Source organism: Erythrolamprus reginae, chromosome Z (assembly GCF_031021105.1).
Source record: "Erythrolamprus reginae isolate rEryReg1 chromosome Z, rEryReg1.hap1, whole genome shotgun sequence".
Classification (NCBI taxonomy): Eukaryota; Metazoa; Chordata; class Lepidosauria; order Squamata; family Dipsadidae; genus Erythrolamprus; species Erythrolamprus reginae.
In genome coordinates this window covers 59686565-59712675 of record NC_091963.1, presented here as the reverse complement: position 1 = coordinate 59712675, position 26111 = coordinate 59686565, and the positions used below count along the sequence as shown (strand labels likewise).

Below are 26111 nucleotides of genomic sequence, written 5' to 3'. Positions count from 1 at the left end.
TTGGTTCTAGTTAAATACTTTCTTGAAGTTGTATTAAGGCCTTGAGGTAGCCTTGGTAAGAAGAATATTTGATTTAATATTATCAGAATAGAATCGTGTAACTACTAGCTTTTATTATTTCACAGGCTTATTGCAGAATTTCAGGATTTAAATGTTTGTCTTTTAATACAGATACAGACTTCGAGGAAATGCAGAGAATTTGGGTTTGAATAACTACCATAACTATTCGTTACTTAGGAGTGAAAACAGATTTTTTAAAATAATAAAATATATTGTAAAACTACTTGGAAAATAGGCCTCAAAAAGAAATAGGGTAGTCATAATGGGGGATTTCAACTATCCCTGAATAGATTGTGTAAATTCTTGTTCTACACATGAAAGAGAGAGAAAGAAGGTTCCTCAGGGTGTTAGCTGATTATTCCCTTGAGCAGACGGTCATGGAACCAACCAGGGGAAAGGGGATCCTGGATTTGGTTCTAGACTTGATGCACAGGATCTGTTTCATGGTGTCTTTGTAATCAAGCCCATAGAAACCAGTGATCACAATACAATAACCTTCAATTTAACCATGAATAGCAAATTATTAGTGAAAACAAACACACTTAAACTTTCACAGATCTTTGTGTTACAAAATCAACCCACAGCCCCTCTACAACCACAGGACATCATTCAACTAAGGCCAAAGATTTATTTAGCTAAGCCATCAGTTTTTACAGGGACAAGAGATCAAGTCACCTCATTTCTTCATCAGTCAAAAAAAAAATGCAATTCCTTTCCAGAGGATTATGCTAGAGATGCCATGAAAGTTTTTCATTATAAGCCTGGTGCTACATTTGAGTAGGCAATGCCTTTCTTAGAAACATAGAAGACTGATGGCAGAAAAAGACCTCATGGTCCATCTAGTCTGCCCTTATACTATTTCCTGTATTTTATATTAGCATGGATATATGTTTATCCGAGGCATGTTTAAATTCAGTTCCTGTGGATTTACCAGCCATGTCTGCTGGAAGTTTGTTCCAAGGATCTACTACTCTTTCAGTAAAATAAAATTTTCTCATGTTGCTTTTGATCTCCCCCCCCAACTAGCTTCAGAATATGTCCCCACCTTAACCTCTGAAACCCAATTCCCATTCGTAAAGTCGGTGTCTTAACCAGCTGTGCCAGAGCTGCTCCTGTAAGGGTGTCTACTATATTCTTACTTTTGCATGTAAGAGCACTGGGGATAGTCCAGTCAAATTCAGGCATGTTGAAATCACCCATAGCCACAATATCTCCCTTTACTGCCATTTGGGTAATTTCATCCACCATCTTGTTGTCATATTCCTCAGATTGCCCTGGAGGCCTATAGATCAACCCAATTCTAATGACAGAACCTTCTTTGGTTTGCATGCAAACCCAAAGAGTTTCCAATCTTTACATGTATTTTGAATTAGTGTTCTTTTTAGACTTTCCTTAATATAAATGGCTACTCCACCTCTCCTTCTCTCTATTCTATCCTTCCTATACAATGTATATCCTGGTATGGATATTTCCCATTCATTAGAATCCTTAAACCATGTCTCAGTTATGGCAACCAGATCCAAATTATATCTAGATATTATGGCCATTAACTCACAGAGCTTGTTGCTCAAGCTTCAAGCATTCGTGCACATTACCAGAACAACATTATTTTCATTATTAGTTTGCCCCTTATCATCAACAACGACATCTATTTTATTTACAGCTCCCTTTTCATAAGCTTCCAGAAAGTGATTTATCTTCATTGGTCAGGGACAGAAATCATCCACATCAGTTACATCTCTGTCCCCTTTACCTAGTTTAAATGCCTGTCCAAAAAAGTTCTGAACTCTTCACCGAGCACCTGGGTACCTCTCTATGATGGATGCAAACCATCCCTCTTAAACGATTCCCTATTAGACCACCTATTGACATCATGACTTACATAGCCAAAACTTTCAGCTTTACACCACTGCCTTAACCACACATTAAACTTTTGTGGTCAGTTCTGCCCTGTACTTGGTGACGGGCTCCTTCCAGGTGATGTCGCCAGGTCTCAAAAGCCGTCTTGATGGCTAAAAGTTATTTTTCCCAAATGGTATAGTTACTTTCAGCAGGTTTTAATTTCCAAGAATAATAAGCGCAGGGAAATAAAGGTCTGCCATCTTGGCGTTGTTGAAGTACAGCTCCCACTCCAACGTCAGAGGCATCAGCTTCTACGATAAATGGATGAGCGGGATCAGGGTATTGAAGAATAGGCTCTTGCATGAAAGCTTTTTTGAGGTTGAGAAAAGTTTGCTGCTCTGTGGTGCCCCATTGAAAGCAAGTGAGGGGTGCTGTTAAGGTGGGGAAGTTGGGAATGAAGGTTCGGTAGTAATTGACAAATCCCAAAAATCGTTGGACATCTTTGGCTCGAGCTGGAGGTTGCCAAGTTTGCAATGCATCGAGTTTTCCAGTGTCCATGGCGATGCTTTGGGAGGAAATGACATGTCCTAAGAAGTTGATGGAAGTTTGGAAAAATTGGCATTTTTCTAACTTGGAGTAAAGATGATGTTGTCTTCCATTCATCGCCTTCATGAATGCGAATGAGGTTGTAAGCGCCTCACAAGTTGATTTTGGTGAAAATGGTTGCTATACGGAGGCGGTCCATGAGTTCACAGATCAAAGGTAGAGGGTAGCGGTTACGAATGGTAATGGAATTGAGTTTACGATAATCACAGCAGAGTCTGAATTCTCCAGTTTTCCTTTTGACAAAAAGTACCAGAGCAGAGAGTGGTGAAGAGGAGGGTTGGATGAAACCTCTGGCGAGGTTCTTGTCAATAAAGTCTTTTAAGGTGGCTGATTTGGGTTGAGACATTGAATAGAGGTGTTCGCCAGGAAGTTTGGCATTGGGTAAAAGATCAATGGCACAGTCATAAGGTCGGTGTGTGTGTGGGTAATTGGTCTGTTTCTCATCGAAAACAAAGTCGGCAAAGTCAGAAATATCTGGTGAGAGGGTCCTGGCAAGTTGGGCAGGAAGTTGAGTAGTAAACGGTGGATGGATGTGGTCGACACATTGTAGACTAGGAAAAGATAATGGGTTCTGAGCCATGCTAAGCCAAGGACCATAGGAAAGTGGAGGCCTTTGGTGACATAAAATTGAATAGGTTCTTCGTAGTGTGTGATGGTTAAGGTAAGTGGTTTGGTCTGAAATTTGATTGGTCCGGACAAGAGAACGAGGCCGTCGATAGTTTCAACAATAATAGGAGGTGAGACTGGGCACAAGGGTATGGCATGAAAACAAGCGAAGGTCTCAACCATAAAGTTGGTGGTGGCTCCAGAATCTACTTAGGCAGTAGCAGGGAGGGTTTTGGGTGTTTTTTTTAAGTTTACCTCAGTGGCTAGGGTCAAATGTCTTGAAGGTCTCGGTTCATCTGCTATAGCATTGAAATTCGGTTTGGTGCCCGCCCAACCTAAGGTTTCTTTTAGGCCAGGCTCTGGTCATTTCCCGGCAAGGTAGCCTGGACCTGAAACGCGGGCCCACTGTTTGAGACTGGAATAGAAGTGGGAGTGACACGTCTTCTCTGAGGGCAAGTAGGTGGAAGGTGTCCAGCCTCTCCACAATACATGCATAGGCCTTCCGCTCGATGTCTGGCTTTCTCAGCTTCACTCAGACGAGGTCTGGCCATACCTAGATATATTGGTTTCTCTCGAACGATGATAGCTGGTCGGTTTCCCATGTCTGTTGGCATTTGGAAGGGGCGTCTTGGCATGGATTTGAAACCATTGTTTTGAAATCTTTGGCATGGAGCTGGCACTGGTCTGGTTTTCTCCCCAAACTGGCTTTCTTATCTGGTGACACGGTTCTGGGCAGATGACAGATTAGTCTCGATGGTCAAACAGGTCTGGTATGGTTCATTTAACGTGTTGGAAGTTGGATGGCACATCGTCTCATTCACAAATTTGGATTTCAGGCCATCTTGGAACAGTTCCATAAGGGCTTCCTCATTCAAATTCAGGGGTGGGACTAGTTTCCGGAAGTCAGAGATATACTCAGTGATGGTCTTGTTGCCCATGTGTAATTGGTGCAACTGAACAATAGTGTTTTGTACACGCATGGAATCTTCAAATTCTTGTTGAAACCTCTGGCAAAAAGCAGCATAATTTTGCAGGATTGGGTCCTCATGTGCTAAGAAACTTGGAATTTAGAAACTTGGAACAAAAACATGGAATTTCTCCAAACTGCGAGGAAGCTGAGCCAGAGACAAATCCGATGGTCCTTTTTCTTCGCCAGATTCGACTTCCGCATTACCTACATTTCCAAGTGGAACAACAAACAAGCCGATGCATTGTCTCGCAAACCTGAATACACCCAAATCCAAGAACCTGCGCCGCTTTGTACCATTCTGCCTCTTGCGTCGATCGCAGCCACCCATAATGCGTTAGATCTTTGAGAACGAATTCAGGAAGCGCAATGCCAGGGCCCCTTTGTCACCCAAAGAAAGCAAGATGTACAATCTGATTGTCCATGGACTGTAGCTGACGACTTGCTCCGCTACCGTGACCTGCTCTACGTTCCCACAGGTCCACTCCGAGGTCTCATTCTCAACCAGTGCCACAACAATCCAGCAGCCGGCCACTTTGGCCTCTTCAAAACCCTACGCCTCGTCTCTCACACCGTTTAGTGGCCCAGACTCAGCCATGATTTCAGTGCCTACGTTAACTCCAAGGCCGCCACCGGACCCCCTCTGGGATTATTGCAACCTTTGCCTACACTTGAAAGATCCTGGGGTACTATTTCCATGGACTTCCTCACCTGTTTACCTGTCTCTCAAGGATTCACTGCTATGTTTGTAGTGGTGGACATGTTAACTAAGATGGCTCATTTCATCAGAAAGTGGTTATGAATTAGTGGTAGGGCCTGATTGAGGGGCAGAAGAAGTAGGAGACCAACCACAGGATGTTTCTTTTTTTTTTTTTTTTAATTATTTTTCATAAAAACAAACAAATACATACAAACAATAAACATAAAGTGGGGGTGTATTTCCCCCGCTTCTTATGAAAGTATACATTCAAATGTAGAAAAAGAATACATAATTAAATATATGTTAACTATTATAGAAAAAAAAAGTTAATAAATTTGAGTTAAAGTTTTACAAATCTTAATTTCGATGTAAGTGTTAAATAGGGTTAGTATAACATAATTACCAAAGAATACCTTTAATATAATCCTAATTACTATAGTAAAATAATGTCAAACCTTCAATCCAAACAATTAAGCTAAATTCAGCTATTATACATCAAAGATCTTGGTATGTTGCTTATACTTATACATACACTACTATATCATAATCGTCAAAAAGTCCTTTTAAACTAATATTAATATTGTTATCACCTAGGTAAAAACTAATACAAAAAAAAAACAACTAAAGATCAATCTATATGTCTTATTTTTTCTTATCTATCCATTTATAAACATTGTTCCATGTTTCATAAAATTTAGTATCCTCTTGATCGTTTAATCTTCTTGTCATCATGTCCATTTCAGCGCAATCTAATATTTTAGCTATGACCTCTTCTTCCTTGGGGATTTCCTCCCCTTTCCAATTTTGCGCATATATTATTCTAGCCGCGGTTAATATGTGTATAATTAAATAAAAAATTTCTTTCTTGTAGGTCTGATTTGTGACACCTAGTAGGTAAAATTCCGGGGTATTATCTATATCTTGCTTTATTATTTCTTTTAATATTTTTTCAATCATCTTCCAATATGTTTTTGCTTTGCCACATGTCCACCATTGATGATAATAAGTTCCTATATCCTTCTTACATTTCCAGCATATTGGGGATGTTTTGGGAAACATTTTTGCTATCCTATTTGGTGGGAGATGCCATCTATAAAACATTTTAATTTGATTTTCTTTTAGGGAAACTGATTTAGTCATTTTCCAATTATTAATCCACACTTTCTCCCATGTATCTATATCTATTTCCTTGCCAATATTTCTACACCATCTTATCATAGTATCTTTTAAAGTCAACTCTATATTTTTATGAGCGATAAGTAATTTATATATTTTCCCTATCATTTTTGTTGAATTAGTGGTAATTAAAGTAGTTAAAGGATTCTTACTTTTATTAAAAATGTAAAGAGTTTTATCCTTCTGATATCTAGATCGGATCTGGGCGTAGTGCCACCAATCTATTATTATCCCTTCTTCTTGTAGTTCAATTCTAGATTTAAGCTTCATCTGATCATTTAATAATTCTTTATATCTATGAGTTATTTTCTTGTCCTTTATAGACTTTGGATGCGTTATTGCTTCTAAAGGAGCTAGCCATTCTGGGATACTTAAAAAATGATTTTTCTTTATGTCTTTCCATACTTCTAATAAGTATTTCCTTAATGTATGCCTTTTAAAATATGAATGGTTTTTGTCCTTATCATACCATAAAAATGCATGCCATCCAAGCATTAAATCATGTCCTTCTAGGTCAAGTGTTCTTTTATTATCTAAGATTATCCAATCTCTAAGCCATGTTAATGCAGCGGCCTGATAATATAGTTTCCAATTTGGAAGGCCAAATCCTCCTCTTTCTTTAATATCTTCTAAGCAATTCATTTTTATCCTTGCTTTTTTGCCTTGCCATATAAATTTTTTAACTAAGTTTGTTAAAGTTTTTAAAAAATTCCCCCTGGGTTTATTGGTATTACCTGAAAAAGAAATAAAACCTTGGGTAAAATATTCATCTTAATTGTTGCAATTCTTCCTAAAAAAGATATTTTCAAATTATTCCACATTGCTAAATCTTTTTTAATTTCTGCTAGTAATTTAATATAATTATCATTTTTTAATGTTATTGTTTTCGCTGTTAAATTTATTCCTAAATATTTTACCTTTTTTACAATCTTTATTCCAGTGATACTTTCTAATTTAGTTTCTAGTGTTTTATTCATATTTTTGGTCAAGTAATGTGTTTTGCTTTTATTTATCTTTAAACCTGCTACGTTTCCATATTGTTCAATGGTTTGTAGTAAAGTAGGAACTGTTGTAGTCGGTTCTTCAATTAGAAACATTAGATCATCTGCAAAGGCCTGGAGTTTATAGGTTTCATCTCCTACGGTTAAACCTTTTATTTTAGGGTCCGCTCTTATTTTAATTAATAAAGTTTCAAGAGTCATGATAAATAACAATGGTGATATAGGACATCCTTGGCGAACTCCCTTGTTTATATCAAGTGTTGGTAATTGACTATTATTCAGTATTATATTCGTTGTTTGTTTTGAATATATGGTATCTATTAGGTTAACAAATTTTGGACCAAATCTCATTTTATTTAATTGCATTTTTATAAATATCCAATTAACGTTGTCGAAGGCCTTTTGAGCATCTAGAAACATTAAAGATGCCGTCTTGTCTGGGTGTTGTTCATAGTACTCTAGTATATTTATTACAGTTCTAATATTATTTTTAATTTGTCTCCCTGGAAGAAACCCATTTTGGTCTTGGTGTATTATTCCATTTATAACTCTTTTGAGTCTCTCTGCATAGATGGCAATAAAAATCTTATAGTCTACATTTAATAATGAAATAGGCCTATAGTTTTTAATTTTTTCTGGTTCTGTACCCTGTTTATGTATTAAGGTTGTCAGTGATTCTGACCAAGATTTGGGAATTTTTCCCTCAAGTCTACATAAATTAAAGGTTTCTAACATATGGTTTCTTATTGTTTCATTGTCTATCTTGTACCATTCTGCAGGTATGGCATCTGGTCCTGTGGCCTTATTACTTTTCTGTTTTTTAATTGTTGTTAGGAGTTCCTCCATTGTTATTGGTCCATCCATGGTGGCCTGTTGGTCTTCTGTTATTTGTGGTAAATTTGAAGCTTTTAAATAGTTAAAAACTTCATCTTCAATAACATGATCTTTAGCATATAACTCTTTATAAAAATTATACACAATGTCTGCCTTACCTTCTGTATCATATTTTATTATACCGTCTTTGTCTTCTAATTTTTGGATTAATTTTGATTGACTCTGTTTTCTAAGTTTATACGCTAGCCATCTGCCGGGTTTATTTGCGTGTTCAAAATATTGTTGCTTTGCTTTTTTGATCTTTTCAGTCAGTTGGTTTTGTTCTATAACTCTAATTTTATGTTTAATTACATTTATTTCTGTCTTTAGATCTCTGTTCTTAATGTGTTGCTGCGATAAAGATTCTAATTGTTTTAGTTCATTTGTTAATTGTAAGTACTCTAATTTCTTTTCCTTATTATGTTTTGCTGTATAAGATATTGTTAAGCCTCTTATATACGCTTTAACTGTGTCCCATAAGTTCTGTGGGGTAGTGTCTGATGTTTTATTAATTTCAAAAAATATTTTTAATTCCTTTTCAATCCAATCCTTATATTTCTTATCATTTAATATATACCTATTCATCCGCCAGTTGTTCTGTTTATTATTCATCGTCATATAGACCACTATTGGGTTGTGATCAGCCCATGTATTAACGTCTATCTCGACCTCTCTTATTTGTTCTGCCACCGTTTTTGGTGCCCATAACATGTCAATTCTCGTCCAAATTTTGTGAGGGTTGGAGTAGAAGGTAAATTGCCTTTTGTGAGGGTGTCTTTCCCTCCAAATGTCACTTAGTAATAATTCCGCTTTCATTTTTTGAAAAGTACTAGGTAGCAAATTCCTTCTTGTTTTTTTATCTTTTCCCCTTTTTTTGTTACCTCCCCCTCCTGAATGGTCTAATTGTCTATTCGCGATAGCATTGAAGTCACCTATTATCAATACATTGTCGATAGCTAAGTCTATTATTATTTGGTGTAAATTTTTATAAAATGTCATTTGATCTTCATTGGGAGCATAAATAGAAACAACCACTAGAGGTCTAGGTTCAATATCAACTTGTACAATCAGTATCCTACCCTCTTTATCCTTATATATTTGTTTGGAATTTATAGCATTCTTAACATACATCACTACACCTCTTTTTTTTTGGTCTGCTAATGCAGCATACATTTTTCCAATTTTGGGATTCAACAGTAATTTTTGGTTATCTTTTTTAATATGAACTTCTTGTAGTATTGCAATCTGAACATTCTGATTTCTAATTTTAGAAAAAATTTGCTTCCTTTTTCTTGGTTCGTTAAGTCCATTGACATTTACAGAAAAGATTTTTAAGTCTTTATTTGTTGTCATTTAATGGGTTTTTTGGTTTCTCGCTGAGGTTGAACTCTTCTAGGGCCTTGGTCCTGCTCTATTACTTGAGCAGTAGCCCCCAGATCTTCTTCTTGCTGAGTTGGTAATTTTTCCCCTGGTTGCTGTTGAGCTGGTTGTAGTTGGACCACTTGTTGCTTACTTGTGTGATCGGAGTGGCCAATGCCACTCTTTTCAAGAAAGTACATGGCTTGTTCTACGTTTTCCAATTTGTATCTTGTAGAACGCCATGTCAGAGAAAGTCCTTGTGGAATAAGCCAACGGTAAGTGATATTTTCTTTGATCAAAATTTTAGTTAAAAAGTGATAATCTCTTCTGTTTTCTCTGACACTTCTTGGAACTTGTTTTAATATCTTTATTTCTACTCCATGTCGTTGAGGCGGGGAGTTTCTTGAATAATGAAGTATCTCATCTCGCAACGCCTTTCTTGTAAACTTAATATGTATCTCTCTTGGGAGGTTGTGTCGACGGATATAGCTATTCGAGATTCTGTATACTTCATCGATTTCTTTCAGTAAGGCTATAGGGTCCTCTTGGAGTATAGCTCCAATAATTTCCGCCATAGTCGTTTTTAAATCTTCATCTTTTTCCTCTTTTATATTCTGAAATCGAAGTCCGTACGAAGCTCGTTGCATCTCCAGCTGGATGATAGATTCATCATATCTTCTGTATCTTTCATCAGCTCTCCCTTCAAGATAGTCCATTCTTTTCTCATTTTTATCAGATTGCTCTTCAACTTTTTTAACTCGGTCATCACTTTCTTGAAGAGTTTGTTGGATCTGCTTTATCTGGTCTTTCATCTCGCCCATATCAGCTTTCATTTGGGCCATCTCCACTTTAAATTCTGCCAAGTCAGCTTTTATGGCTTCTCTTTGTTGTGTTGTCTCCTCCTTTATGGCTTCTCTTTGTTGTGTTGCCTCCTCCTTTATGGCCTCTCTTTGTTGAGTGGCGTCTTCTTGTGATTTAACCATAAAGTCCTTCAAGGTATTTAAAGTCTCGTGTATAGTTGCAAGGTTGGACTGCATTGTTTTGTCTTTGTCTTTATCTTTGGTAGACATGGTTAACACCTGGTGCGAGGGGGAAGAATGCGGTGACACTTGTGGAGAGAGGGTAGTTGGTGTAGTTTGTTTTTTTGCTGTTTTAACAAGGGTTGAGGTATGGGACATTATCAAATTAGAATCCACTATTTCAAATTTTAAAATTGGTTTCAATTTATATATAGTGAAAAAGAAAAAAATTACTATAAATTCCAAATCTGTTCAGTGTATTTTGTTAAAAAGAGAAATTCCCTTATGATATAACTATACCAATTCAATAGCAATTCAATTAATAACAGAATTCAAAAAAGAAAAAAAAACATTATTATTTAATGCCACAGGAAAAAAGAACAGGTATTAACCTTTGCAAGTAAGAGAGAGACAAGAAATAAAAGAAGGGAAGGAATATCAGCTGTATGTAGAAAACAAGAGGAAAAGCATTGGAGGGGAAACTTTGGGAGGAGGGAAGGAAAAGGAGAAGGGGGGAAAAAAATAAAGTGAAAAGAGTTGTTCAAAAGGGGAAAGAAGGAGGGTAATATTTTAATTCAACTATTTAAAATAGAGCAGGAACCCAAGGGTTATTAACAATGCATATAGTTCAAACTAAACTTCTTCTAATAATAAAAATACCCAGGAATAGAAAAGAAAGTCAAAGGAAAATCAGGAAGAAAACAAATAATTATTCAAAGACACAATAACAATATTGTATACTTAAGTTCTTCTTATAAATCCTGTAATTTTGCTAGAGAGTAGAGATGAAGATCCAAGTCTCAGAGGGTGAAGTTGTATTTGATTTCAATTCAAGATTCAAAGAGTAAGACAAATCAAAGGCTTGCTTGTATTCAAAATGAAGTCAGTTTATTTTCCAAATTCAAAGCAGGAACAAAGAAACAGATCCCAAGATGGAGTCAAGTTAATTTCCGTGCAGCAGGGCAGATGTTAAACAAAAGAATTCTCAGCAAATAATCCAAAAGGAGTCAGCAAATAATCCAAAAGGCTCAGCAAGTAATCCAAATAGGTTAATCCAGCAATAAGTAATCCAAAAAAGAAGTGATTTCAATCTCTTCTAGATTCCATTTAGTTCATAGTTATTAAGTTATTTCATGTTGTGAAAAAGAGCAACAAGAAGAAAAAAAGGCAGCAAGACTGTGTTCCTCCGCTTCAAAAATTAAGCCCAGAACATTATGATTTTAAGAGTCTATCAAAAACAAATTCTGATCATCACTAAGAATTTCCTTTAGCAGTTAAAATTTTCTAAATAGTCATGTCAGATTTAAGCTATTTTGTTAAACCATGAAGTCAGAAAATTATTTTATAGGTTCCAAAGTTCACGTTCAAGATGGAAAAGTAAAAGTAAAAAAGATTAGGTCCGGCTGTTATTTGCGGATGAGTTCAAACAGGGAAAAACTTTCACTTTCGCCCTGAAGAAAAAAAGACTTTTACTTAGAACTTTCACGATCTTCTGGTTTTAAACACGAAACGCAATGGAAATTTTTACCTTAGGTCCTTTCTCTGCTATATTCTTTTTCAATGAAGATATTTTGTACTTTCACTTCTTAGATTTTTTCTTCTTCCCGCTGAGTGAGGGGAGAAAGCGCTGGCCGGTCCTCTTAAGCAAAGAGGAGCGGTTCTCCCGTCTCCGAAGCTGCGGGGCGAACCGCTGCCTCCGGAGTCCTGGCGATGGGTCCTCGGGCAGAGGAGAGCCCCCTGTTCATGGATCGGGCCATCCGGGCCCGATCCGATCGCAGATGCGACCTTCGGAGGGGGTAGAAGGGATCGCCTGGCAGAGCCCTGCCAGACACGTCCCGCCGCGATCTCCACCAAACCGGAAGTCGCCACAGGATGTTTCTATGGGTTCAGATTCAAGTGAAGGAGAAGTAGTTGCTAAATGGGTAAATCCTTATTTCAGACACTTGCACAGGCGAAGAGAGCAAGTGTCAGGGAAGAAATATCAAGGAGAGGAACGGGTTAATGATTGCTCTTGCGACTGCATTCTGCACGATCTGAAGTTTCCGGACACTTCAGAGTTAGCCCCATGTAGAGAACATTGCAGTAGTCGAACCTCGAGATGATTAGGGCAGGAGTGACTGTGAGCAGAGACTCCCTGTCCAGATACGGCCGCAACTGGTGCACCAGGTGAACCTGGAAAAAGGCCCTCCTCGCCACAGCCGAAAGATGATGTTCTAATGTCAGCTGTGGATTGAGGAGGATGCCCAAGTTGTGGACCCTCTCCGGGGGGGGGGGGGTTTCAATAATTCCCTCCTGCTGATAATGAACAGACAGATGGAATTGCCCTTGGGAGGCAAAACCCATAGCCACTCCGTCTTGTCAGGGTTGAGTTTGAGCCTATTGACACCCATCCAGACCCCAACAGCCTCCAGGCAAATGGGTATCATCAGCGTATCGATGACACCTCACCCCATGCCCTTGGATTATCTCACCCAGCGGTTTCATGTAGATGTTAAATACTTGGGGGGAGAGGACCAACCCCTGAGGCACCATGAAAGGGAGAAACCTCAAGGTCGACCTCTGAACCCCCACTAACATGGACTGCGATCGGCCAGAGAGGTAGGAGGAGAACCACTGCAGAACAGTGCCCCCCACTCCCAATCCCTCTAGCCATTGCAGAAGGATGCAGACCCGGCTACAGCAGTTTCCGTGCTGTAGCCGGGCCTGAATCCTGACTGCTGAGGGCCTAGCTAATCGGCTTCTTCTGAGGACCTCTGGTGTGCTGGAAGGGGTGTGTCAGGCTCCATCAAGCGGGCGATGGCAGGAGCTGCTGAAAATCCCCGCCCCTAGTTCTCTCTCGTTTCAGTATAAGATCGCTCCCCCCTTCAGTCTTCCTGGGTGGGGGGTGTCAGGCCGGCCCTCCTGCCTCCCCCCCAGCCAAAACCCCAAATATCTCCACCGCAGCAGCCGCTGCAGGAGGATTAAGCCTCCTGATCCTCCCTGCCCCTCACCCGTGGCCAGCAGAACTGCCTCCCAAGCGCTCTTGCCCGGTGGGAGGTGAAGCGCTGGGGTGGGGGGCCGGCAAAACCCTTTGGAGACTAAAAGGCAGACTCCTTCCCAGTGCCGCTGCTGCTGCCCGTCTCGGATTTTGGGTGTGAGCGTGTGTGATTGTGAAGACCAACATTTGTGCTTCACAGAGAGAGAGACAGAGTGTGTGTGAGCGAGTGTGTTTGTGAAGACCAGTGTTTCTGCTTCACACAGAGAGAGATAGAGAGAGTGAGAGAGAGACCACGCAGGGAATGAAGGCTGGTGGGTGACGGGCTTCGCCCCCTCTTTTCTCACCCGCTGCGTGCCTTCCTCCATCGCCGTGAGATTCTCTCTTTCTGTCTCTCTGTCTCTTTCTCACTCTCTTTCTTTCTCTCTCTCTGTGTCTCTCTCTCTCTCTCTGTGAAGCACAAACCCTGGTCTTCGAGAGAAAAAGCCAATGGGTCCTTTAAACGGAAGCCTTCTGAGATGCCGACGCAACATCGTTTGAGAAGCCGCCCCAGGAAGACTGAAGGTGGGTGGCTGTATCTTCCTGCCCTTGCACTCACACACCCCGCAAAGGTCTGGGGCGCAAAGTTGGAGGAGGATCCTGGGGAGGAAGGATGCCAACGGGAGAGGAAGGGAAAGAGGGGGAAGAGCGATCTTATACTGAAACAAGAGAGAACTAGGGACGAAGATTTTTGGCAGCTCCCTGCCATCACTCACTTGATGGAGCCTGGCACCCCCCCTCCAGCACTTCAGGATCCCGGCCGGCAGCTTCAAGCAGGCAGTGGGTGGGAGGGGGAGGCAGGGAAAATCCCCGCCCCTAGTTCTCTCTCGTTTCAGTATAAGATCGCTCTTCCCCCTCTTGCCCTTCCTCTCCCGTTGGCATCCTTCCCCCCTGGGATCCTCCTCCAACTTTGCGCCCCAGACCTTCGCGGGGTGTGTGAGTGCACAGGACAGGGAGATACAACCACCCCTTCAGTCTTTCTGGGGCAGCTTCTCAAAGAGCCTTCCCCACCTCCACCTCCCGCCCACTGCCCGATTGAAGCTGCCAGCCAGTATCCTGAATAACCGGCTGGCAGAACCTGCCTCATGAGTCCTCTTGACCAGTGGGAGGTGAAGTGCTAGGGGGGGGGAGTCAGGCTCCAGGTCTGAAGTCGCCCTTCCTGCCCCCCAAAGCCGATTCGCCCACTTGATGGAGCCTTCTTCCTTTCTTATTTTTCCTCAGAACCGAAAGGATTGGGAGCCAGCACGGCTTCTTTGTTTCGAATCCACCGCGACGCTGGGTGAAAATGACAGCGGGCAGCGAGGAAGAGGAGCCGGGGAGGAAAGGGGCCAGATGTTGAGATCTCTGGGCTACTTCCTGCTGTTGCTTCTTCCTTCCTTCTCTCCCCAACTCCAAGAGTGCTCAGGAGGCAGTTCTGCCGGTCACGGGCGAGGGGCGGGGAGGATCGGGAGGCTTAAGCCTCCTGCAGTGGCTGCTGCGGCGGAGACCTTTGGGTTATTGGCTGGGGGAGGAGGTAGGAAGGCTGGCCTGACAACCCCCACCCCAGCGCTTCACCTCCTGCTGAGCAAGAGGCCTCGGGAGGCAGCTTCTGCTGGACACGGGCGATGGGCAGGACAGAGGGGCAGGAGGTTTAAACCTCCTTCAGTGGCTGGGGGCAGCCTGGCTTTGCGTTTTTGGCTGGGGGGGAGGCAGGAGGGCCGACCTGACACCCCCAACCCCAGCGCTTCGCCTCCCGCCAGGCAAGAGTGCTCGGGAGGCAGTTCTGCCAGCCACAGGCGAGGGGCGGGGAGGATCGGGAAACTTAAGCCTCCTGCAGTGGCTGCTGGGTGGAGACCTTTGGGTTTTTGGCTGGGGGGGAGGCAGGAGGGCCGGCCTGACACCCCCTACCCCAGCGCTTTGCCTCCCGCCAGGTAAGAGCGCTCGGGAGGCAATTCTGCCGACCACGGGCGAGGGGCGGGGAAGATCGGGAGGCTTAATCCTTCTGCAGCAGAGACCTTTGGGTTTTTGGCTGGGGGAAGGAGGCAGGAGGGCCAGCCTGACACCCCCCCACCCCAACGCTTTGCCTCCCACCGGGCAAGAGGGCTCGGGAAGCAGCTTCTGCCAGCCTGCTATGGGGGATCCTTCCAGCCAAGAGCGATGTGCGGGAGGGTCGGGAAGGATTGGGAGGCTCAAGCCTCCTTCGGCGGCAAGTTTCCGGCTTCCAGGTTTCTGAGTTTTGGGCTTGCAAGCATTATTCTTTTTTACATTGGTTCCTACGGGAAACATTGTTTCGTCTTACGAACTTTTCACCTTATGAACCTTGTCCCGGAACCAATTAAGTTTGTAAGACAAGGTATCACTGTATATATACCAGTCTGTGCAGTCAAAGCAAGCGTGGAACTTTAACTTTGCCTCTTCAGTCCAACTCTTCACTGATTTAATTGTTGGTTTTGTGGCTTTAACCTTTGTCTGTAAGCAGGTACAAGGTGAATCATGCAATGAGCAGAGTGGCCCGTAGCTGCTCCTGGTAAAGACCGATAGCATTGTTTTACAGTGATCAAAAGCAGTGATGGCGAACTTTTTTTTCTTGGGTGCCGAAAAAGCATGTGCATGCGTGAATGCCCACACCCATAATTCAATGCCTGGAGAGGGCGAAAACAGTTTCTCTCACCCCCTGGAGGCCCTCTGGAGGCCGGAAATTGCCTGTTTCCCAACTTCTGGTGGGCCCAGTAGGCTTGTGTTTCACCCTCCCGGGGCTCCAAAGGTTTCCCTGGAGCCAGAAGAGAGTAAAAATGCCCTCCCCCATCCCCCCCAGATGCTCTCCTGAAGCCAAAATTGCCCTCCCAGAGCCTCTGTGCAATACAAAATTCAACTGGCTGGCCCACACATGCATGTTGGAGCTGAGCTAGGACAACAGCTTGCGTGCCAGCAGATATGGCTCTGTGTGCCACCTGTGGCACCCATGCCATAGGTTTGCCATCCCTGTTCTAAGTATTCTTCTCTCTGATGTGACAATTGACATGTTGAAAATATTTTGGAAGCTCTTTCCTTAAGTTACCTTTGTTAAAATCACCTAGAATAATGGCCAGTGAATCTGGGTGTTTGGCTTCAGCCTCCATAATCTGATTGGCTAGAGTTGGTAAAATCTTATTTACATAGATTTGTGGCAGGATATACACCTCAATTAGTAGAAATCATCTGAAGTCATGTGGAGAATAAAAGGGGTTGCAATTGATAAGTAAAGACTCCAAGTTTTCATCACAGAATTTGGGTATTATATACTGCTCAAAAAAATAAAGGGAACACTCAAATAACACATCCTAGATCAGAATGAATGAAATATTCTAATCGAATGCTTTGTTCCGTACAAAGTCGAATGTGCACAACAGCATGTGAAATTGATTGTCAATCAGTGTTGCTTCCTAAGTGGAGAGTTTGATTTCACAGAAGTTTGATTTACTTGAAGTTATATTGTGTTTCCCTTTTTTTTTTTTGAGCAGTGTAGTTATGTCCTGAGACCAAGCTGTTGTTGATATACAGTCATACCTCGTCTTACGAACCTAATTGGTTCCAGGGGGAGGTTCGTAAGACAAAAGGTTCGTAAGACGAAACATTGTTTCCCATAGGAAACAATGTAAAGTCAATTAATCTGTGCAACCAAAAAAAACCCCCCGCAAAAAAACGCTGCCGCCCGGCTATCACCTTTTAAAACAGCCTGGGGGCTTCTCAGCGACCTCCCGAACGCCGAATGTCAAACCCGAACTTCTGGGTTCGCCGTTCGGGAGGCCGCCGAGAAGCCCCCAGGCTGTTTTAAAAGGTGACAGCCGGGCGGCGGGGCTTCCCAACAGCCTCCGAACGCCGAACGCGGAAGTTCGGGTTTGGCGTTCGGCTTCGGGAGATGGCTGGGAAGCCGCCAGGCTGTTTTAAAAGGTCACAGCCGGGCTGGGGGGCTCCCCAGCAACCTCCCGAACCCCGAACTTTTGCCGAACTTCCAGGTTCAGGGTTCAGGAGGTTGCTGGGAAGCCCCCCAGCCCGGCTGTCACGTTTTAAAACAGCCGCGCGGCTTCCCAGCAGCTTCCTGAAGCCGAACGCCAAACCCGAACTTCCGCGTTCGGCGTTCGGAGGCTGCTGGAAAGCCGCGCGGCTGTTTTAAAAGGTGACAGCCAGGCTGGGAGGCTTCCCAGCAACCTCCCAAACCCCGAACCCGGAAGTTCGGCAAAAGTTCGGGGTTTGGGAGGTTGCTGGGAAGTCCCCCAGCCCGGCTGTGACCTTTTAAAACAGCCGGGCGGCTTCCCAGCAGCTTCCTGAAGCCGAACGCCAAACCCGAACTTCGGCGTTCGGAGGCTGCTGGAAAGCTGCACGGCTGTTTTAAAAGGTGACAGCCGGGCTGGGAGGCTTCCCAGCAACCTCCCGAACCCCGAACCCGGAAGTTCGGCAAAAGTTCGGGGTTCGGGAGGTTGCTGGGAAGTCCCCCAGCCCGGCTGTGACCTTTTAAAACAGCCGGGCGGCTTCCCAGCAGCTTCCTGAAGCCGAACGCCAAAGCCGAACTTCCGCCTTCGGCGTTCGGAGGCTGCTGGAAAGCTGCGCGGCTGTTTTCAAAGGTCGCAGCCGGGCTGGGGGGCTTCCCAGCATCCTCCCAAACCGAACACGGGGTTCAGAAAAATTTTGTCTCTTCTTACGAACTTTTTTCGAGTTACGAACCGGCGTTCGGGAGGCTGCTGGGAAGCCCCGCCGCCCGGCTGTCACCTTTTAAAACAGCTGGGGGGCTTCCCAGCAGCCTCCCGAACGCCGGTTCGTAACTCGAAAAAAGTTCGTAAGAAGAGGCAAAATTTTTCTGAACCCCGGGTTCGTATCACGAGTTGTTCGTAAGACGAGGGGTTCGTATCTTGAGGTACCACTGTATATACTTAAGCCTCCTTCCTCCCCCCCCCCATAGTTCTACAATCCTGTCTGCTTTAAGTATCAGAAAACCTGGTATATGCTTGCTATTGTTATCAATTTGTTCGTTTAGCCAGGATTCAATAAAGCATAGGGCAGACACATTATAAAAATCAGAATTGCATCTGTTTAAAAGGAGTATTTCATCCATTTTATTAGCAAGTGAACGTAAATTGGTAAGAATGCTTGAAGGGAGTAGGTTTTTAAAAATTCCCTTATTAAAATTTCCACCCTTTTACCGCTTTATCTCTGCCATCTGTGATTGCTTTGGTTGATCCATAGTTCCAGGCAATTAGCTTCCTCCTGTGTTAGAAGGTCCTCTGCATTTGTAAAGACAGGAGGGATTGAGGTTATAGAGAGCTGTTCCTTGAAGAAACATTTCTTAATTCCACTGGTCAACACAAAAAAATTATCAGCAAAGGTAATATCTCTATTTTATGGATTTTGATATGCTGATTTCAAAAATATGTTTAGTTTTGCTCTGTCTGATATAGAAGCATTTTTGTTATTACGTTATTTCTACATTTTCAATGTATGTGGTTTTTCTATACTATTCTCATTTCTTTGCTTGTCATGTTTAATTGTGAATTTTCTTACAGGGACAACATCAGTAAAGTTTTTAGTGAGGTTTTTCTTTAATTTTTTTTTAAATTTATGTTACAAACAACAATAAAACATGACAAATGTCAAAACAATAATTACAGTTATATAATAAATCATTCTTGATTCCCAGGTCATTGGATTCATAAGAGATTATACAGTTCCATAAGTCCTTCTGAAAAATTCCTTTCATCAGAAATAAAGATTCACATATTTCTGCAAACATACAGAATATACCAAATACTTGAACTGCAGTTCTACTCTTTGAAGAGATCATATTATTTTTCCTTCCTACATCATCTGCTCTTTAAGTTATTTGGAAACTTTTAACCTTTCTTGTAAATACCATTTTCTAAAAAATGGGGCTGTGGACTTGCTTTTGGATTTTTCTGCTTCTAAGCGTTCTACATGAAAGAGTCATTTCATTTGATCTATCACCATGCCCACCATAGGGACTGCGGGTTCCAGCCAGCATTTTAGTAAATATTTTTTGCTAACTAGCAATAGAATATGTATTAGTTTAGGTTTACTTAAGGAATCGTTATGTCCACAATGGAATAAACATAACTTAGAAGAAAGGTTATTTTCTTTTGGCCAAATCTTTTAAATAATTTCTTCTGTTTGTTGCCAGAATTTTATGAGATATGGACATTCCCACAATCCATGGTATAAATCAGTGTTGGATATTCCACACTTTGGGCATGCTGTTAATCTGTCCAGTCTACTTGTTGTTATTGGGAGATTGAATAGACAGCTCTATGTATAATTTTGAATTGAGTCTCACACTAATATTCATTGATCATGGCCTTGCGTAATGTATTCCATCCTTTTGGAATTGTATCCCCAATGCCCTTATCCCCTAACTGTCGTGCCCATGAGGAGAAGAAAGTTTCAGAATGTCTTTTCACTTCTAGATTTCTCATTTGGTGATACAGCATTGTCACTGTCCTGGTCCCTAGATTTAGTGAGAGGATTTTATCATTTCATTTTGTCTGATTTCATTTTTTACATCATATAATATAGGTATTAGAAAACCCCGTATTTGAGCATACGGCAATCCATGTGCTGATCCTAGTTGATATTTATTTAGTAGTTCTTCTCTATCTAACCATCTAGGTTCTATTTCGTGCAGGAGGTGTTTTGCTAGCAGGCTGCCTTTTTTTCCCCATTGCCCAAACATCTCATTTTTGCGGCCCTATAGGGACCCTGCGTGGTTCCAAAGTGGTAGATACTTCGATATCTGAAACGATAGGTGGTATTTTATTCGTACAGCCTTCCATGTTACTATGGTATCACGGAAAACTATTGATTTTTTAATATACGATGGTAATTGAACTATCTTAACATGTAGTAAGGTAGCCAAGTCCCAGGGTGCACAGTATTGAGATTCTAAATCATATGCTGAAAAAATATTTGTGCCTTTTAACCAATCACAAATGTGCCTCATCATGCATACTAAATTGTATCCCCTAATATTAGGGGCATTAATCCCTCCTTTTTCCTTTGCAGCTATCAATTTATGGTAGTGAATGCGTGGGGGTTTGCCCTACCATAAAAATGGGATATAGCTTTGTTGAGTTTCATGATATCAACATGCTTTATAAGAAGGGATTGTTTGCATTGGATATAATAGTTTGGAAAAAGACATCATTTTAAATAGACGATTACATCCCAAAAAAGAAATGGGGAGGTTATGCCATCGTTGTAGTTCATGAATTATTTTCGTAATTAATGGAGGGTAATTTAGCCTATATACTGATTCCGCTGTACATCCAATTTTTACGCCTAAGTATTTAACAAAATTTGATACTATAGGTATCCCTCCTATCTCTTTTCTTGTCCTTCCCACTGATCTGTTTCCCTCCAGGAATAGGATTTCACATTTAGATTTATTTATTTTGAACCCTGAAAATAAGCCAAAGTCTTTAAATAAAGTTAAAATTTCAGGGAGATCCCTGCATGGGTCAGAAGGATGTCATCTGCAAAAAATGTGGTCTTAAGTGTGGAAGATCCTATTTATATTCCTTAAATGTATTTTGTTCCACTAGATATCTCTCCAGGGGTTCAATGGTCAGATTGAAAAGTAAGGGTGAAAGAGGACACCCTTGGTGAGTCCCCTTCAATAAAGAGAAAGGTGTGGATATAAATCCTGTACACTGTACTACATATTCTTGCCCTAGCCGTGAAGAAGGAAGCTCAGCTTCTGGTCTCGAAACTTTTTGCTGAGGATATGAAGAGCAAAAAGTTGCGAGACCGGTAGAGGCTTTGTATATAGGTACAGAAAGGACCCTGTAGTCCAATATGGTCAAGTACCTGTTGCAGCCACTGCCATTTCACACTATCAAAAGCTTTCTCAGCATCTATAGTGATTAGGGCTGGCGCTGGTCCCAGCGGTACCCTGGTGGCTGCCTGATCCAAAGCTAATAGAGCTTTCCTCACATTGGTAACTGCAACCCTGCCTTGGGTAAAGCCTACCTGTATAGGTGTTATTAATGTAGGGAGAATATTTGCCAATCAGTTTGCCATTAACTTGGATATAATTTTTAAGTCTACATTAATAAGTGATATTGGTCTAAAAGAGGCTGGTACATCACAAGTTTTCCCAGGTTTTGGCAATAATTTGATGCGTGCCATATTTAAAGAGCTTGATAATTGGCATCCTGATAGTAAATATAGTCCTATAAGAAATGGAGTAATTTGTTCCTGCATTGCTTTATAAAAGTCCCTTGTGTAGCCATCTGGGTCTGGGGCTTTGCCTGTAGGTAGTGGTTTTTTGTATTTCCTCTGTCGTGATTGGGGTGTTTAATGTCTCTGGTTGTTCTATAGATAACCGTGGCATATTTATCCTCTGAAAGAATTCCATTCCTTTAGTATCATTTACTTTTGTATCGGTGTAAAATTGAGTGAAGTAGTCTCCTAGAATATCTACCATTTCTTGCCACCGCCCCCCCCCCCACCTCACAGGCTTTTTTCTCCTCTCGCGCACAAGCAAAGGAGAGGCGGCACCTTTCTGAAGCGCTCGGTTAAGCAGCTGGGGGAAGGGCTGGGCAGTTTCCGCCTCTCCCCGATTCAGGAAGGGCAGGCACACCCGAAGCGAATGTAGAAGCGGCAGCAGGAGGCGTGGGGCAGTTACCGCCTCTCCCGGCTGAAGGAAAGGCAGTCGTCTGCCTTTCCTTCAGCTCGGGAGAGACGGCAACTGCCCCGCCTTCCCTCAGCCGCTTCCTGGAGAGTGCTTTGGGACATCGCTTCGGGAGAGGCGGCAACTGCCCTGTGCCTCCTGCAGCCGTTTCTCCACATGTTTCGGGTGCACCTGCCATTCCTGCATCGGGGAGAAGGGGCAACTGCCCAGCGCTTCCCCCAGCCGCTTAACCGAGTGCTTCGGGAAGGTGCTGCCTCTCCCAGATGAAGGAAAGGCAGTTGTCTGCCTTTCCTGCAGCTCGGGAGAGGCAGCAACTGCCCCGCCTTCCCTCAGCCGTTTCCCAGAGAGCGCTTTGGGACATCACTTTGGGAGTGGCAGCAACTGCCCCGTGCCTCCTGCAGCCGCTTCTCTGCACACTTCGGGTGCGCCTGCCATTCCTTCAGCGGGGAGAGGCGGCACCTGCCCCGTGCCTCCCGTGGCCGCTTCCCCAAGAGCGCTTCTGGAGCACCTGCCTTTCGGGAGCTGTAATGGCCCGGCCGCTACACAGCTTGCTCGTCCGAGCTGCCAATTTTTTCCGGTCTCCCGCAGCCACCCTCTGCTCTAAACTGGAGTCCCTGATGGCGCTCGGGCCATCACAGCCCCCCGAGCGCCGTAAGTGACTCGAGTATAAGTCGAGACCCGTTTTTCAGCCCATTTTTGGGCTGAAAAACTTGACTTATACTCGAGTATATACGGTACATCTTTAAGCATGCTGTAGTTTTCATCCACTTCTATTTCTATTGTAGTCAAGTGTTTGTCTGTTTCTTCAAGGTGCAAGCCCTGTTGTGCTACATCAGCTTTTATAGTATTTAGAGTCTCTTGTATTGTATTTGTATCTTTAAGGTCTAAAGCAAAAAGTTTATCAACTTCAATTGCCATGTTTCTGTAATCCCGTGCTTCAAGGGTTAGTGTAGTTTGAGTACCTTGCTCAGTAATTAAGGTTTTTGCTTGGGAGGTTTGTTGTCTTTGAGATTTGGGATCTGGAGAGGGATGCACCATTTTGGAGAGAGCTGTTGTATTCCTCGTGCTCTGTTCAGCTGTGATTCTAGGTTTGTGTCCACTCTGTAAAAAGTAACATTCCATAAAATACAGAGGCACCCACCTGCTAGGAACCTGATTTTTGTTTGTATGAGCTGTGGAGCAGGCTTTCTGGGGGAGGGTGGAACAGAGTTCTCAGCTCAAGCTGCCTGCATACCAGCGCAGGAACCGGAAGCCTTTAGTGAGTTTTATGGGAAGGAGTATTGACAGTGCAGTCAGCCAATTATTGCTTCTCGGAAAGTCACATGTTATGGGGAGAAGCTAACTGTTATGAGGTGGTAAGATCTAAATCAGTCAGAAAAGGATGGTGATGGCAGCAAGGACTGATATGTGAAACTGACAGGAGGCAGACCTCTACATGCCTCTTATACTGTGGTGTAATTGAGTGAGGGTTTCCATAGAGAGAGAACTTGAAAGCAGCCAATATCACACTGAGAAACTGCCTTTCTGCAAGTGTTCATCTGTAAGGAATAGGCTGACCATTTACCCCACACCTGTATATAGTTATCTACCAGATTACCTCCAGTAAAATCAGTTCTAAATACAAGCTGCCTCTGTCATTTCTGGAGAAATATCTACAAACTGGCTCATCACATTTTTTTTTTGAGTTTATCATCACCATTGAACTGAATTTACTCTACTCTTTGATCTGATTTAAAGGAGAAAAATGCTCCAACAGTGTATCAATCATCCAGACACAGTCTGCTATGCGTGTGGCTCTTTTACACCAAAAGTCCAAGTACGTTCAATCACTCAATCATGATATTAAAATGTTGTACCAGATGTACTTTAACTGTCTACTTGGTGATCAAGACAAAAGCTTACCCCTCATGTGATATGCTCAGGTTGTTCAAATGGTTTTTATGATTGGTTGAATATGAGGAAAGTGGCTATGCCATTTGCTGTTCCCATGTTTTGGGGAGAACCCAAAAATTATAGTGATGACTGCTATTTTTTGTTCTGTCAAACTGGCTTTACAAAGCCAGTTTCTGTTAAACTGGCTCTACAAAGAACAAACATAAGATTAATTAACCTGAACCTGAATCTGCAAGTAGGCCAGTTCCACATGATGATACCTTGCCAGTTTCAGTACCACTGTTGTCTGGATTGGATTGGATTGGATTGAAATTGAAGTAGAATATGGAGCTGAAGCTACTAGCGAAGGCATGGAGACCTCAAGTCAAGATGGAGCAGCTGAGCAGCCAGAGTGCTTTACTCAATATGAATTAAATGATTTCATCAGAGACCTGTCATTGTCAAAAAGTAAAGCCTAACTTTTTGTATCTAGGTTGATGAAATAATCCGAGTAAATGGTACTGAGTTAAATCGTTTATTCTCAACAGGAGACTAACAGCCGCGGCTTACTTTCACTCCGGAATGTATCTGACAGGAGGCGCGTAAGACCGGTAGCACATAAACTTTCGCCCGGCAACAAGCGACGCCTGACAGCTCCTTCAGTTTGGCGCCAAAGCCGAGCAGCCAATGAGAGGCAAGTAAACAATCCTTTCTGAACATAGTGACTTTTGCTTAACAACAAATGCTTAACTATTTTACCCGGTTACAGAAACTTCTGGATATAACAGTTCGAAATAGAAGAATCTTCTTCATGATGATGTCAAAACAACCAGGTTTTTGAATGACTCAGTGATGGCAGATTATTGTTGGATATTATAGAGGGACAACCTTGAAAAATTGTATTAATGACAGTCTAATGTCAAACACTTATAATTTTTGCTCATATTTTTGTTTCAATTTTGCATGTGAAATTATTTTGATTCAATAAAAACCTTTTTGTAAGGGCAAGTATTTTTTCAGATATGTAAGTTATTGTTTTCTTAATGTCGCCAGTATATTTCCTATACCTTATAATAATGCTGCTGCTCCGTGGAAACTATACGTACTACAGAGAAACTATATACATTTTTGAAATCAGAACAAAAAACAATTCAGAAAAGTACAAGGTCAATGATTACAAAAAATATTTTTTTGTAGATCTGTGTTCTTAGCAGATGGTCTTGTAAGTATCAATTATTCACAGAGAATAATAGAATATAAAAAAACTATTTGAGAGCATTTCATCAAGGCAGCCTTTGTCAACACCATCTTGGATCTAAAACATGAAACAATAAAAGTAATAACAACGGGAAGACGGCCTGACTTTGACTTCTAACATAAAGACGATAATTGGATAATTTGAGAATATTTAATGTGTTTCCTCCTCTTCTGAAGGTTACCAAAAGGAATTAACTTGAAAATAACTAAATTTTATTAAAATTGGCTATTGAATTACGGATCAGAAAGATTGGAGGAATCTAGTGGATTAACTTGGATTTGCAATATTAATGTTATCTAACAGAACATTTTACAAGATAAAAGAAGAAATGTGATAGAAGAGAAAAGGAGGGAAGTTAAATAAGAGTTTAAATTTGGACAATTGGGAAGATATATAATTGGAAAATTATAATTCTGTAAATTACTAAAGAATTTTAAAGTCATTAATTTAGGGGGTTTGGAGGTATATATGGGATTGATGGAATTTTATTAAGCAGGAGTTTTTAAATATTGAGACGTTGGAACTATAGAATATATTGAGTAATTTTTATTAAGTTTTTATAAAATGGATTTATAGGGGATAACAGAGGCATATGAAGAAATATTCTTGATGCTAAAAAGTGCATAAAACAACAAGGAGAATAAAGGATTGTTTAAAGACACAGAAATGAATGTAGAAGTCAACAATTGGGAAAAAAGAACACAATATTCAAGAAATAAATGAGAAATTAGAAGATGCAATGGAAAGGAAAAAATCAAAATGAGCTTCAAGAAGCTAAAAATAAAGAAGAGAAAGGATTAATAAGTAGGAATCAATTAGACAATGCCTTAAAAGCTTACAATAGAACAGAGAGAAAAGAGAAAATTACCTTTAAAAAAAGATTGGGGAGGGGAAATAAAATTATCTTTTTTTAAAAACAGGAAGTCTTGTTGACGGGTGTTCAAATAATACAGCAGAAAGAGACAAAGGCTATCCGAGAGGGAATGTTGAGTAGGCTAAAAATATTAAAAAGAGCTACAAGCTTTCAAGAGAGAGAGATAAAAGGCTGACTAAGAAGTCAATAAGATAGAATTTGAAAAATATTAAAAGATGATGGATAATGA

The 26111-nt window shown here is 41.7% G+C and overlaps 1 long non-coding RNA gene across 1 annotated transcript; it reads left to right on the top strand.

Moving 5' to 3' along the window:
- The first annotated feature begins 27 nt into the window (after window positions 1–27).
- Window positions 28–24689, top strand: LOC139153016 (uncharacterized). Its single transcript, XR_011556745.1, has 4 exons — window positions 28–55; window positions 23616–23694; window positions 24299–24444; window positions 24520–24689. It is a non-coding gene; the product is annotated as an uncharacterized lncRNA (long non-coding RNA).
- Window positions 24690–26111: the final 1422 nt, after the last annotated feature.